Consider the following 13,522-nt stretch of genomic DNA (forward strand, 5'->3'; position numbering starts at 1 on the left):
ATAATAATTTAAATAGAAAAATTAGAAGTTTTGAAGCATTGTTTTGCGTGTCAATTCATAAACCTGGTGCCATGGAATCAGTACATCAAAAATCTCTTTCCAACTATTTTGCAATTTATATCGCACAGCTGTCAATTTTTTGGTCCTTAAATGAAATTGGTATATATTTGTATTGATCATTTTCTTTAACCGTTTATGTTGTTTAATACAGGGCCGACAGACAAGTTCATTACTCTTCCCCCTTCCACTTGCCTCTTCCGTTTTTGTGGTAAGGCTGCAATTAGTTGGTTGTAATTTTGGGTAGAGCAGACATTTCCATATGTCTGTGTTAATTGCATGTGTGACATAACTCCACCAGTCCTATTTACGATATCATTGTAGAGAGACGATACCTGAAAAATCCGTTTTTTTTTTAATCAATTAGTATGTTTGAGTATAACCAGAATATGTGTTGTATTATTTGTTCTGTCTTTTCAGGTGAATTAAACTGAAATTGCAACCAACTTTCTAAGGCCTGTTTAAAAAACAACAATATCTTGGAGAATATTGAATCTTCAAATAACCAAAAGTGAGCAGGTTGTAATCTGAATGAAGGGAAAAGGGCCATTCTTGAACATAGGATGAGACATTCCTACCGATTTACTAGAGAACCTTTTCAGATTTAAGTATAACTTTTGTACGACTGATGCCTTTAGTGAGAGGTCTAATACTTTAATAATTAATCATTTCTGCCCTCCGAATTCATATTTGTTATATAAATAGGCCCTTTTCAATTTTGTCTGGCTTGCCATTCCAAATAAAATGCTATATTTTTTTGTTCATATAATTTAAAAAGCAGGTCACTAGGTGTAGGCAAAACCATAAGCAAATACAATATAAACTGTTACATAACTAAAGAGTCAATCAGGGTGATTTTTCCACAAATAGACAGGTATTTTCCTATCAATGGTAGCAAGATCTTATCTATTTTTGCAAACTTTCTATAAAAATGTATTGGAGTGAGATCATCCACCACCTCATCAGGAGCATGCCCAGGTGTTGTAGGGAGGTCATACAGGCATGTGGAGGCCACACACTACTGAGCTTCATTTTGACTTGTTTTAAGGACATTACATCAAAGTTGGATCAGCCTGTAGATAAATACACTGGCACAGAGAGACAGGAAACACAGGGATAAATACGCTGGCACAGAGAGACAGGAAACACAGGGATAAATACGCTGGCACAGAGAGACAGGAAACACAGGATAAATACACTGGCACAGAGAGACAGGAAACACAGGGATAAATACGCTGGCACAGAGAGACAGGAAACACAGGGATAAATACACTGGTACAGAGAGACAGGAAACAGGGATAAATACACTGGTACAGAGAGACAGGAAACACATGGATAGATACACTGGTACAGAGAGACAGGAAACACATGGATAGATACACTGGTACAGAGAGACAGGAAACACAGAGATAAATACACTGGTACAGAGAGACAGGAAACACAGGGATAGATACACTGGTACAGAGAGACAGGAAACACAGGGATAGATGCACTGGTACAGAGAGACAGGAAACACAGAGATAAATACACTGGTACAGAGAGACAGGAAACACAGGGAGAAATACACTGGGGAAAACAAGCGACACCTGGAGGGGGTGGAGACAATAACGAGGCAGGTGAAACTGATCAGGGTGTGACAATTACAATTATAACTGGCCATACTTATTTCACCACTTACCATAATGAAACACAATTATGCCCAACAGACCACCATGCCCCTCGAGAGACCGAGATCCATCCTTCAAAAAAAGCTCACAGTGCCACTCACAGAACAGAACCAGATCAACCAGCAAATGCATTTCCATCGCCCTCAACTCGATTTGCATTATATATATCAATAAAAAAATATATATATTAAAAAAATCCTGTTTATCTTATTTTCCATAATTAGTTGTTAATATTTGTAGTAATGTAGGTAATTTATGCAAAGGATTTTTACCTCTCACAAGTGTCGTCAAACTTAATGATGGTGTTGGAGTTGTGCTTGGCCAGGCAGTCGTGGGTGAACAGGGAGTACAGGAGGGGACTGAGCACGCACCCCTGAGTGGCCCCAGTGTTAAGGATCAGCGTGGCAGATGTGTTGTTGCCTACCCTTACCACCTGGGGGCGGCCCATAAAGAAGTCCAGGATCCAGTTGCAGAGGGAGGTTTTTAGTCCTAGGGTCCTCAGCTTAATTATGAGCTTTGTGGGCAGTATGGTGTTGAACTCTGAGCTGTAGTCAATTAACAACATTCTCAAATAGCTGTTCCTTTTGTCCAGATGGGAAAGGGCAGTGTGGAGTGCAATTGAGATTATGACTTTCTAGAAGGGTAATGACTCTGGTCGAAGGGTTATGGATGTAGGGTTAGGGTGAGTCCTTGTGCTATACCTGATGTTATGGGGAACCAGTGAATAGAAACAGGTTAATATTTAAGCAAAAAGGCATGAGAACCTGGGGATTATTTGTGTGGTAACTCTTGACTAAACATGCTTTAGGAGGAAATGATCACATGATAATTCCCAGGTTCGAGTGCCTTATTGCTTAAATAAATTGGTTGCCAACATATATAAAGAAAAGATTAACGAAATGTTTTCATTAAACTTTATTTTAATGAGTACATTAGGTTTAGTAAATACTTCCACTAGATGATATAGTTTTGGCCAAACAGGCTGTTGTTATTTCTATTGGGATGTTTTGACCCAATTGTGTTTTATAGTCATTCCACGTTGCTATGCTAAACAAATAATTGGCATGTAGCTAGCGGAATTTCAATGATGCCAAGAACTTCAGTAAATAGTGAAGAGGGGTGGCAGGTAGCCTAGTGGTTAGAGCATTGGGCCAGTAACGGAAAGGTTGCTAGATTGAATCCCTGAGCTGACAAGGTACATCTGAATCCCCTGAACAAGGCAGTTAACCTAGGCCGTTATTGTAAATAAGAATTTGTTCTTAACTGACTTGCGTATTTAAATAAAACATATTTATTTTAATTAATAATTTATAAATAGGCAAGCAAATATTGATTTAATTAATCATCTATAAATATGGTGTCACAGAAAGTATTCATAACCTTTGACTTATTCCACATTTATGTTACAGCCTTAATTCAAAATGGATTAAATATTTTTTCCCTCACCCATCTACACACATTACCCCATAATTGTGAAAACATGTTTTTTGAAATTTGTGCAAATTGATTGAGAATGAAATATCAAATTTATAGTAGTAAATATCAAGTTTGGATAAGCATTCACACCCCTGAGTCAATACTTTGTAGAGGCATTTTTGGCAGCAATTTAAGTCATCTTGGGTATTTATTTATTTTACCTTAATATAACTTGGCCCAACTTGGCCCAACCATGTGTATGTGACAAATAACATTTGATTTGATTTGATCAGTGAAGAACACATTCTTATTTTCATTGACAGCCTAGTCACAGTTAACTGCCTTGTTCAGAATGACCTTGTCAGCTTGAGGATCTGGCAAACTTTTGGTTACTAGTCCAACGCGCTAACCACTAGGCTACCCCAGGTGTGTCTGTATCAGATAGCATATCTGGATTTGGGCATTTTCTCCCATTCTTCCTTGCAGATTTTTTTCAAGCATGCAGCAGTGATCAGCAATCTTCAAGTCTTTCCACAGAGTTTCAATGCGATTCAAGTCTGGGCTTTTGCTGGACCACTCAAGTAGTTTCTGCTCTAACATGAACTGCCAACTGTGGGAGCTAATATAGAAATAATAAAAAAATACATATATTTTGAATTCAGGCTGTAGCACAACAAAATGTGAAAAAAATCAAGAGCTATGAATACTTTCTGAAGGCACTGTAGGCAACAACCAGCTGATTGTCGAGTCAATGAAGATAGTTATGAAGGATATCTAGGATAACATGATTATTTCTGTACAGATAATTGTACATTATTAACAGGAAAAAAATCCTTTATATTAATTATATTTGGTTAGTGGAGATGGAGGATATTGACACGAAAACATATTCTTAAAGTACTTTACTTTCAAAATATGGTTTGGTGAATCATGTGTGACTCCATTTGTAACAAGTTTCAATAAAATAATTTGGCAGCATTTCTATGTTGAAGATTGAAAAAGAATATGGTGCATTTTTCCTCATATTCACTTTATTCTTTATAGTATTTTGGATCTTCCTTGAATAATTTCCTCCATTTATGTATATTTTTCCTCTAACTTAATTTGTGCCTCTATGGTACTGTTTTTATTGCTATCTAACTGTACTGTTAGTCCTTCAATTTCCTTTGTTAATATGGACTGCTTTGACCTAAATTGCTTTTGTTTTATAGATGAGTACTGAATTGCATGGCCTCTAAAGGCACATTTTAAAAGTGTCCCATACAATAATGGGATTTGCTGTAGCTATGCTATGTCGGGAAAGGGTCAGTTATGAATTCTTCTGTCCTAGTTATAAACAAGTGTCATGACCCTAGCCTTTTCAGTGAATGGGCTAGCAGAGATGTGAACAACCTCCCCCCTCTCCTGTTAGGAGGTGGGGGGGGCAGTTTTACTACTTAACCCCCAGTCATAAATTCTGTAAAGAGACTCTCCCTGGTCATTCAGTATAGAGAGACTTTCACAGTAAGACAAAGGGAGTCTCCCACACAATTCTACTAAGCAAACCCCAGCATGAGCTGTGGTGGCGAATTGTTGAATATCCACTGTACATAACGAAAAGTCACTCAAGTTCTGAATACCTTGAGGATTTGTCCTCGCGTTTAAAAGGGCTAATTCTAATGTCAACCTTACAGGCCAGGAAACGTGGGAGCTTACATTACACGTGAAATGGTATGAACTCTGAACTATTGATGACTCAAGAAGAAGTGAGTCCAAGATGACAGCCTAACAGACTGCAGCTGGAAAGGTAGCAAATATAGTAAGAGAACACTGATCGACGTGGACAAATCTCCAGAGTGAGATGAACCTCTCAGACCACCTGACGACCCGGAAGATTCCACAAAGGACAGGGCAAACCAGAGTCTCAGATCACCAGCTTCACGTAAATACAGTGCATTGCTTTTCTGAATGAGCGATCTTTATTTTATCTTTATTGGCATATGTATTTATGTGAGAATAGTTCCCAGGTCCGACAAAGAACAATGTCCCTTAGTCTTCTTTCCGAAACCCCCTTCTCTTCTCTCTGAATCTAACGTGTTATAGCCCAATTGTTTTTGTTTAGTCAACTAGAGACGGTATAATGTTATTACGTATTGTATATTCTGTAATTGTTTAAATAGTTAGTAAATAAACAATTTAGCAAATTGAATGATTTATAGTAAAGTCTGGGCTCGAGCAGATAACCAACAATTTACAATGTTCAGATGAGACTGACGAAGGTAATAATAATTAATTAATAGGAGATTAGCTAGCTTTTTCAATCAGAAACCCCTATTACTTGCCTGTTCACCCTCTCTTTCGTATCGTCTGAGATCCCCAAAGATTAGCAAGCTGCCGCGGTCATCCCCCTCTTCAAAGGGGGAGACACTCTAGACCCACATTGCTACAGACCTATATCTATCCTACCCTGCCTTTCTAAGGTCTTCGAAAGCAAAGTTAACCAACAGATGACCTACCATTTCGAATCCCACCGTACCTTCTCCGCTACGCAATCTGGTTTCCGAGCTGGTTTTGGGTGCACCTCAGCCATGCTCAAGGACCTAAACAATATCATAACTGCCATCGATAAGAGACATTACTGTGCAGCTGTATTCATCGACCTGGCTAAGGCTTTTAACTCTGTCAATCACCACATTCTTATTGGCAGACTCAACAGCCTTGGTTTCTCAAATGACTGCCTCGCCTGGTTCACCAACAACTTCGCACACAGAGTTCAGTGTGTCAAATCGGAGGGCTTGTTGTCCGGACCTCTGGCAGTCTCTATGGTTGTGACACAGGGTTCAATTCTCGGGCCGACGCTTTTCTCTGTATACATCAATGATGTCGCTCTTGCTGCTGGTGATTCTCTGATCCACCTCTACGCAGACGATACCATTCTGTATACTTCTGGCCCTTCTTGGACACTGTGTTAACTAACCTCCAGATGAGCTTCAATGCCACACAACTCTCCTTCCGTGGCCTCCAACTGCTCTTAAATGCAAGCAAAACTAAATGCATGCTCTTCAACCGATCGCTTCCCGCACCTGCCTGCCCGTCCAGCATCACAACTCTGGACGGTTCTGGCTTAGAACATGTGGACAACTACAAATATCTAGGTGTCTGGTTAGATTGTAAACTTTCCTTCCAGACTCACATTAAGCATCTCCAATCCTAAATTAAATCTAGAATTGGCTTCCTATTTCAAAACAAAGCATCCTTCACTCATGCTGCCAAACATACCCTCGTAAAACTGACTATCCTAACAATCCTTGACTTCGGCGGTGTCATTTTACAAAATAGCCTTCAACACTCTACTCAGCAAATTGGATGCAGTCTATCACAGTGCCATCCGTTTTGTCACCAAAGCTGGTCCTCGCTTCATATTCATTGCCAAATCCACTGGCTCCAGGTCATCTATAAGTCTTTGCTAGGTAAAGCCCCGCCTTATCTCAGCTCACTTGTCACCATAGCCATAGCACGCACTCCAGCAGATATATTTCACTGGTCACCCCCAAAGCCAACTCCACCTTTGGCTGCCTTTCTTTCCAGTTCTCTGCTGCCAATGACTGGAACGAATTGCAAAAATCATTGAAGCTAGAGACCCTAACTTTAATCACCAGCTGTCAGAACAGCTCACAGATCACTGCACCTGTACATAGCCCATCTGTCAGTAGCCCATCGAACTACCTCATCCCCATTCCGTTATTTTGTTTTTGCTCCTTTGCACCCCAGTGTCTCCACTTGCACATTCATCTTCTGCACTATCACTCCAGTGTTTAATTGATCAACTGTAATTATTTCGCCATTATGGCCTATTTATTGCCATTATCTTACCTCATTTGCACACACTGTATATATACTTTTCTATTGTGTTATTGACTGTATGTCAATAATGATATTTTAATGATATTAAAGACATGACACAAGTTATCATCCAGTAGGCTTTGATTCAATTTCCAATATCCTCGCCCACGTAGAAATTCTGTAAGAGTAATATATATGCCAATTATTTGATGATCCGACCACATTCTGTCCCCTGGGTATTTAAGCCTCCATATTTCCACTAATTCTAATATATCCATGACATTCATGATTTCCTTAAGTGCCTGAGGGTGATTGTGTTAATGGGATTTATCTGTTAATTGAATGATTAGAATATTCCACCCTGAAACATATAATTGTATGGAATTGATTAGATTGTATAAAATCATAATCAATAAATGTGTAGTCCTAGTCAGAATTAGGGTAAACAATATAGCTAATGTTTATGTCATTATGGTATTTTCAACGCAGACTGTCTAAGCTCGGTGCCGACCTGACTAGAGATTTGGGAGAGAACGGGAGGAACGTCTCAAGGTCAAGGTCTCCCTAATCTCTGTTGGCTGGGTAGTGAGACAGTATGTGTGTAGGATACCTTGTGTTTGTGTGTGTATGTATGTGTGTAAGATATCTACTGTTTGTGTGTATGTATGTGTGTAGGATATCTACTGTTTGTGTGTGTATGTATGTGCGTAGGATATCTACTGTTTGTGTGTGTATGTATGTGTGTAGGATATCTTCAGTTTGTGTGTGTATGTATGTATGTAGGATACCTTCTGTTTGTGTGTGTATGTGTGTGTGTGTAGGATATCTACTGTTTATGTGTGTGTGTAGGATATCTACTGTTTGTGTGGAAGTATGTGTGTAGGATACCTGCTGTTTGTGTGGAAGTATGTGTGCAGGATATCTACTGTTTGTGTGGAAGTATGTGTGTAGGATACCTACTGTTTGTGTGGAAGTATGTGTGTAGAATATCTACTGTTTGTGTGGAAGTATGTGTGTAGGATATGTACTGTTTGTGTGGAAGTATGTGTGTAGGATATGTACTGTTTGTGTGGAAGTATGTGCGTAGGATATCTACTGTTTGTGTGGAAGTATGTGTGTAGGATATCTACTGTTTGTGTGGAAGTATGTGCGTAGGATATCTACTGTTTGTGTGGAAGTATGTGCGTAGGATATGTACTGTTTGTGTGGAAGTGTGTGTAGGATATCTACTGTTTGTGTGGAAGTATGTGTGTAGGATATCTACTGTTTGTGTGTGTATGTGCGTGTGTAGGATATCTACTGTTTGTGTGGAAGTATGTGTGTAGGATATGTACTGTTTGTGTGGAAGTATGTGCGTAGGATACCTGCTGTTTGTGTGGGTGTATGTGTGTAGGATATCTACTGTTTGTGTGGAAGTATGTGTGTAGGATATGTACTGTTTGTGTGGAAGTATGTGTGTAGGATATCTACTGTTTGTGTGGAAGTATGTGTGTAGGATATCTACTGTTTGTGTGGAAGTATGTGTGTAGGATATCTACTGTTTGTGTGGAAGTATGTGTGTAGGATATGTACTGTTTGTGTGGAAGTATGTGTGTAGGACATCTACTGTTTGTGTGGAAGTATGTGTTTGGTATACCTACTGTTTGTGTGGAAGTATGTGTGTAGGACATCTACTGTTTATGTGGAAGTATGTGTGTAGGATATCTACTGTTTGTGTGGAAGTATGTGTGTAGGACATCTACTGTTTGTGTGGAAGCATGTGTTTGGTATACCTACTGTTTGTGTGGAAGTATGTGTGTAGGACATCTACTGTTTATGTGGAAGTATGTGTGTAGGATATCTACTGTTTGTGTGGAAGTATGTGTGTAGGACATCTACTGTTTGTGTGGAAGTATGTGTTTGGTATACCTACTGTTTGTGTGGAAGTATGTGTGTAGGACATCTACTGTTTGTGTGGAAGTATGTGTGTAGGACATCTACTGTTTGTGTGGAAGTATGTGTGTAGGACATCTACTGTTTGTGTGGAAGTATGTGTGTAGGACATCTACTGTTTGTGTGGAAGTATGTGTGTAGGACATCTACTGTTTATGTGGAAGTATGTGTGTAGGATATCTACTGTTTGTGTGGAAGTATGTGTGTAGGACATCTACTGTTTGTGTGGAAGCATGTGTTTGGTATACCTACTGTTTGTGTGGAAGTATGTGTGTAGGACATCTACTGTTTATGTGGAAGTATGTGTGTAGGATATCTACTGTTTGTGTGGAAGTATGTGTGTAGGACATCTACTGTTTGTGTGGAAGTATGTGTTTGGTATACCTACTGTTTGTGTGGAAGTATGTGTGTAGGACATCTACTGTTTGTGTGGAAGTATGTGTGTAGGACATCTACTGTTTGTGTGGAAGTATGTGTGTAGGACATCTACTGTTTGTGTGGAAGTATGTGTGTAGGACATCTACTGTTTGTGTGGAAGTATGTGTGTAGGACATCTACTGTTTGTGTGGAAGTATGTGTGTAGGATATCTACTGGTTGTGTGGAAGTATGTGAGTAGGATATCTACCGTTTGTGTGGAAGTATGTGAGTAGGATATCTAACATTTGTGTGGAAGTGTGTGCAGGATATCTACTGTTTGTGTGGTAGTATGTGTGTAGGATATGTACTGGTTGTGTGGTAGTATGTGAGTAGGATACCTACTGTTTGTGTGGAAGTATGTGCGTAGGATATGTACTGGTTGTGTGGTAGTATGTGTGTAGGATATCTACTGGTTGTGTGGTAGTATGTACGCAGCTATAAAATGGATGTCTTTGTATTCTTGACTTTATAACCTTCTCGTGAATAAACCTTATTGACTATTTTAGCTGGGCCTCGGTCTGTTTCATTTAAATCAGTATCTTACAAATCCTGATTAGCAGACTGAGTAGTTTAATTGAATTGGTTTATGAACATTGAGAACATAATTCTCTTAACAGATCGTTTGTATTGTGATTTTCCTTATAGTCCATAGAGGTATTAAAATCTCCCATCATAATAATAGAGTCTAGTGTGGCTTGTAGAGTTGATAAATTCTGATATATACAGTGCCTTGCGAAAGTATTCGGCCCCCTTGAATTTTGCGACCTTTTGCCACATTTCAGGCTTCAAACATAAAGATATAAAACTGTAATTTTTAGTGAAGAATCAACAACAAGTGGGACACAATCATGAAGTGGAACGACATTTATTGGATATTTCAAACTTTTTTAACAAGTCCAAAAACTGAAAAATTGGGCGTGCAAAATTATTCAGCCCCTTTACTTTCAGTGCAGCAAACTCTCTCCAGAAGTTCAGTGAGGATCTCTGAATGATCCAATGTTGACCTAAATGACTAATGATGATAAATACAATCCACCTGTGTGTAATCAAGTCTCCGTATAAATGCACCTGCACTGTGATAGTCTCAGAGGTCCGTTAAAAGCGCAGAGAGCATCATGAAGAACAAGGAACACACCAGGCAGAGGGGAGATACTGTTGCGAAGAAGTTTAAAGCCGGATTTGGATACAAAAATATTTCCCAAGCTTTAAACATCCCAAGGAGCACTGTGCAAGTGATAATATTGAAATGGAAGGAGTATCAGACCACTGCAAATCTACCAAGACCTGGCCGTCCCTCTAAACTTTCAGCTCATACAAGGAGAAGACTGATCAGAGATGCAGCCAAGAGGCCCATGATCACTCTGGATGAACTGCAGAGATCTACAGCTGAGGTGGGAGACTCTGTCCATAGGACAACAATCCGTCGTATATTGCACAAATCTGGCCTTTGTGGAAGAGTGGCAAGAAGAAAGCCATTTCTTAAAGATATCCATAAAAAGTGTCGTTTAAAGTTTGCCACAAGCCACCTGGGAGACACACCAAACATGTGGAAGAAGGTGCTCTGGTCAGATGAAACCAAAATGGAACTTTTGGCAACAATGCAAAACGTTATGTTTGGCGTAAAAGCAACACAGCTGAACACACCATCCCCACTGTCAAACATGGTGGTGGCAGCATCATGGTTTGGGCCTGCTTTTCTTCAGCAGGGACAGGGAAGATGGTTAAAATTGATGGGAAGATAGATGGAGCCAAATACAGGACCATTCTGGAAGAAAACCTGATGGAGTCTGCAAAAGACCTGAGACTGGGACGGAGATTTGTCTTCCAACAAGACAATGATCCAAAACATAAAGCGAAATCTACAATGGAATGGTTCAAAAATAAACATATCCAGGTGTTAGAATGGACAAGTCAAAGTCCAGACCTGAATCCAATCGAGAATCTGTGGAAAGAACTGAAAACTGCTGTTCACAAATGCTCTCCATCCAACCTCACTGAGCTCGAGCTGTTTTGCAAGGAGGAATGGGAAAAAATGTCAGTCTCTCGATGTGCAAAACTGATAGAGACATACCCCAAGCGACTTACAGCTGTAATCGCAGCAAAAGGTGGCGCTACAAAGTATTAACTTAAGGGGGCTGAATAATTTTGCACGCCCAATTTTTCAGTTTTTGATTTGTTAAAAAAGTTTGAAATATCCAATAAATGTCGTTCCACTTCATGATTGTGTCCCACTTGTTGTTGATTCTTCACAAAAAAATACAGTTTTATATCTTTATGTTTGAAGCCTGAAATGTGGCAAAAGGTCGCAAAGTTCAAGGGGGCCGAATACTTTCTCAAGGCACTGTATATTCTAAGACGCTTGGATCATCATTATCTGGACCGTATAGGTTAGTAAGCCATAGATGTTTATTGTTAATTGATATATTTAAAATAATCTCCCTATCTTGATGATCTGTTTGGACAATTTGCACATTTGGATAAAAATGACTTAATGTCTTTGCCATGGGAGAAATATATTTCACCCCCCAGTCCTTTTTCCACAAAATTCATCTAAAATTGTTGAATGAGTTTCCTGTAAACCATAGATATTATATTCCTTCTCTTTTAGCCAGGTAAATACTGATCGTCTTTTCTTATAATCTGCTTAGCCATTACAATTTATAACTAGTTATTTCACCAATTACAATAATTAGACATACGTTTAAATTCTATTTACACATCGTGTAAGCTTGTGCTTGCATGGTGAGCATTTTCACACAATGGCATCAGTTGGATTTCATTTAGCGGTTATCCCTTGTCCTGACTGTCAACACAAATCTTCACCACTTTTACTTGCTTGACACACATCCCACAAACACATCGCAGGATTCTGGGTTCTGTTCTTTGTGCATCTGGCCACCATGCACTGTCTCCTCCCGGGAGCTGTGCAGGAGCAGAGCTTAATTTCCTTGTGAAAAGGCATAGAATCTTTGCTGCTGCCTTGGCCCTCATATGTCTCTCATGTAGCCCATATGCCAGACTCATGATGAAGTCGCTCCTGGGCATAGTGTTGTTTATCCACTGCTTGAACAACATATGTGTGTTGATAGCAGCCAAGTCAAGCATGTTGTAGAACACAGCAACAGGCAGGCCTGCAGCAGGTGTCTCCTTTCACAGAGTACAGCCCTCTGATCTAAAACACCCAGCAGCAGGTGTCTCCTTTCACAGAGTACAGCCTTCTGATCTAAAACACCCAGCAGCAGGTGTCTCCTTTCACAGAGAACAGCCGTCTGATCTAAAACACACAGAAGCAGGTGTCTCCTTTCACAGAGTACAGCCGTCTGATCTAAAACACCCAGCAGCAGGTGTCTCCTTTCACAGAGTACAGCCCTCTGATCTAAAACACCCAGCAGCAGGTGTCTCCTTTCACAGAGTACAGCCATCTGATTCAAAACATCCACATCAACTTTATTATTTCACCAGGGGGAAATTCATTTTGTCATGTGCTTAAAAAGACAGAACATAAAACACGAAAACACAGAAACGAAACAAATAATTCATTCAAAGTGTTATAACTACATATTAAAGTGAAAGTGCAGTACACTGGAGGGACCAATAGACTATATATTATACATCCTAATGGCTGTTTGAATAAAACAGTCCCCTTATCTCTCTGTTTTCATTTTCTTTTGAAGAAGTCCCCTGGTCTCCTGGTCCGGCTGCTGTTGTGACTGAGTTTGAGTGATGAGTTTTGAGTGAAGGGGATGAGCGCTGTACTGTGAAATGCTTTCACGTTTTAGGAGGATGAGTTTTGAGTGAAGGGGATGAGCGCTGTACTGTGAAATGCTTTCAAGTTTTAGGAGGATGAGTTTTGAGTGAAGCGGATGAGCGCTGTACTGTGAAATGCTTTCACATTTTAGGAGGATGAGTTTTAAGTGAAGGGGATGAGTACTGTCCTGTGAAATGCTTTCACATTTTAGGAGGATGAGTTTTGAGTGAAGGGGATGAGCGCTGTACTGTGAAATGCTTTCACGTTTTAGGAGGATGAGTTTGTGTACAGATTGGAGACTGATTCTTGATCTATACCAATTATCTTTCCCGTCGCCTTAATCAAAAGCTGAAGCTTGACTTGGTCTTGCATTCGCATGTTTCCGAACCCGCATATCAGACCAATGGACAGCACACTCTGCAGGACAGATTTATAGAACCTTCGTAAGATATGGCGGGCAAC

This window comes from Oncorhynchus clarkii, chromosome 12 (genome assembly GCF_045791955.1).
Source record: "Oncorhynchus clarkii lewisi isolate Uvic-CL-2024 chromosome 12, UVic_Ocla_1.0, whole genome shotgun sequence".
Lineage (NCBI taxonomy): Eukaryota > Metazoa > Chordata > Actinopteri > Salmoniformes > Salmonidae > Oncorhynchus > Oncorhynchus clarkii.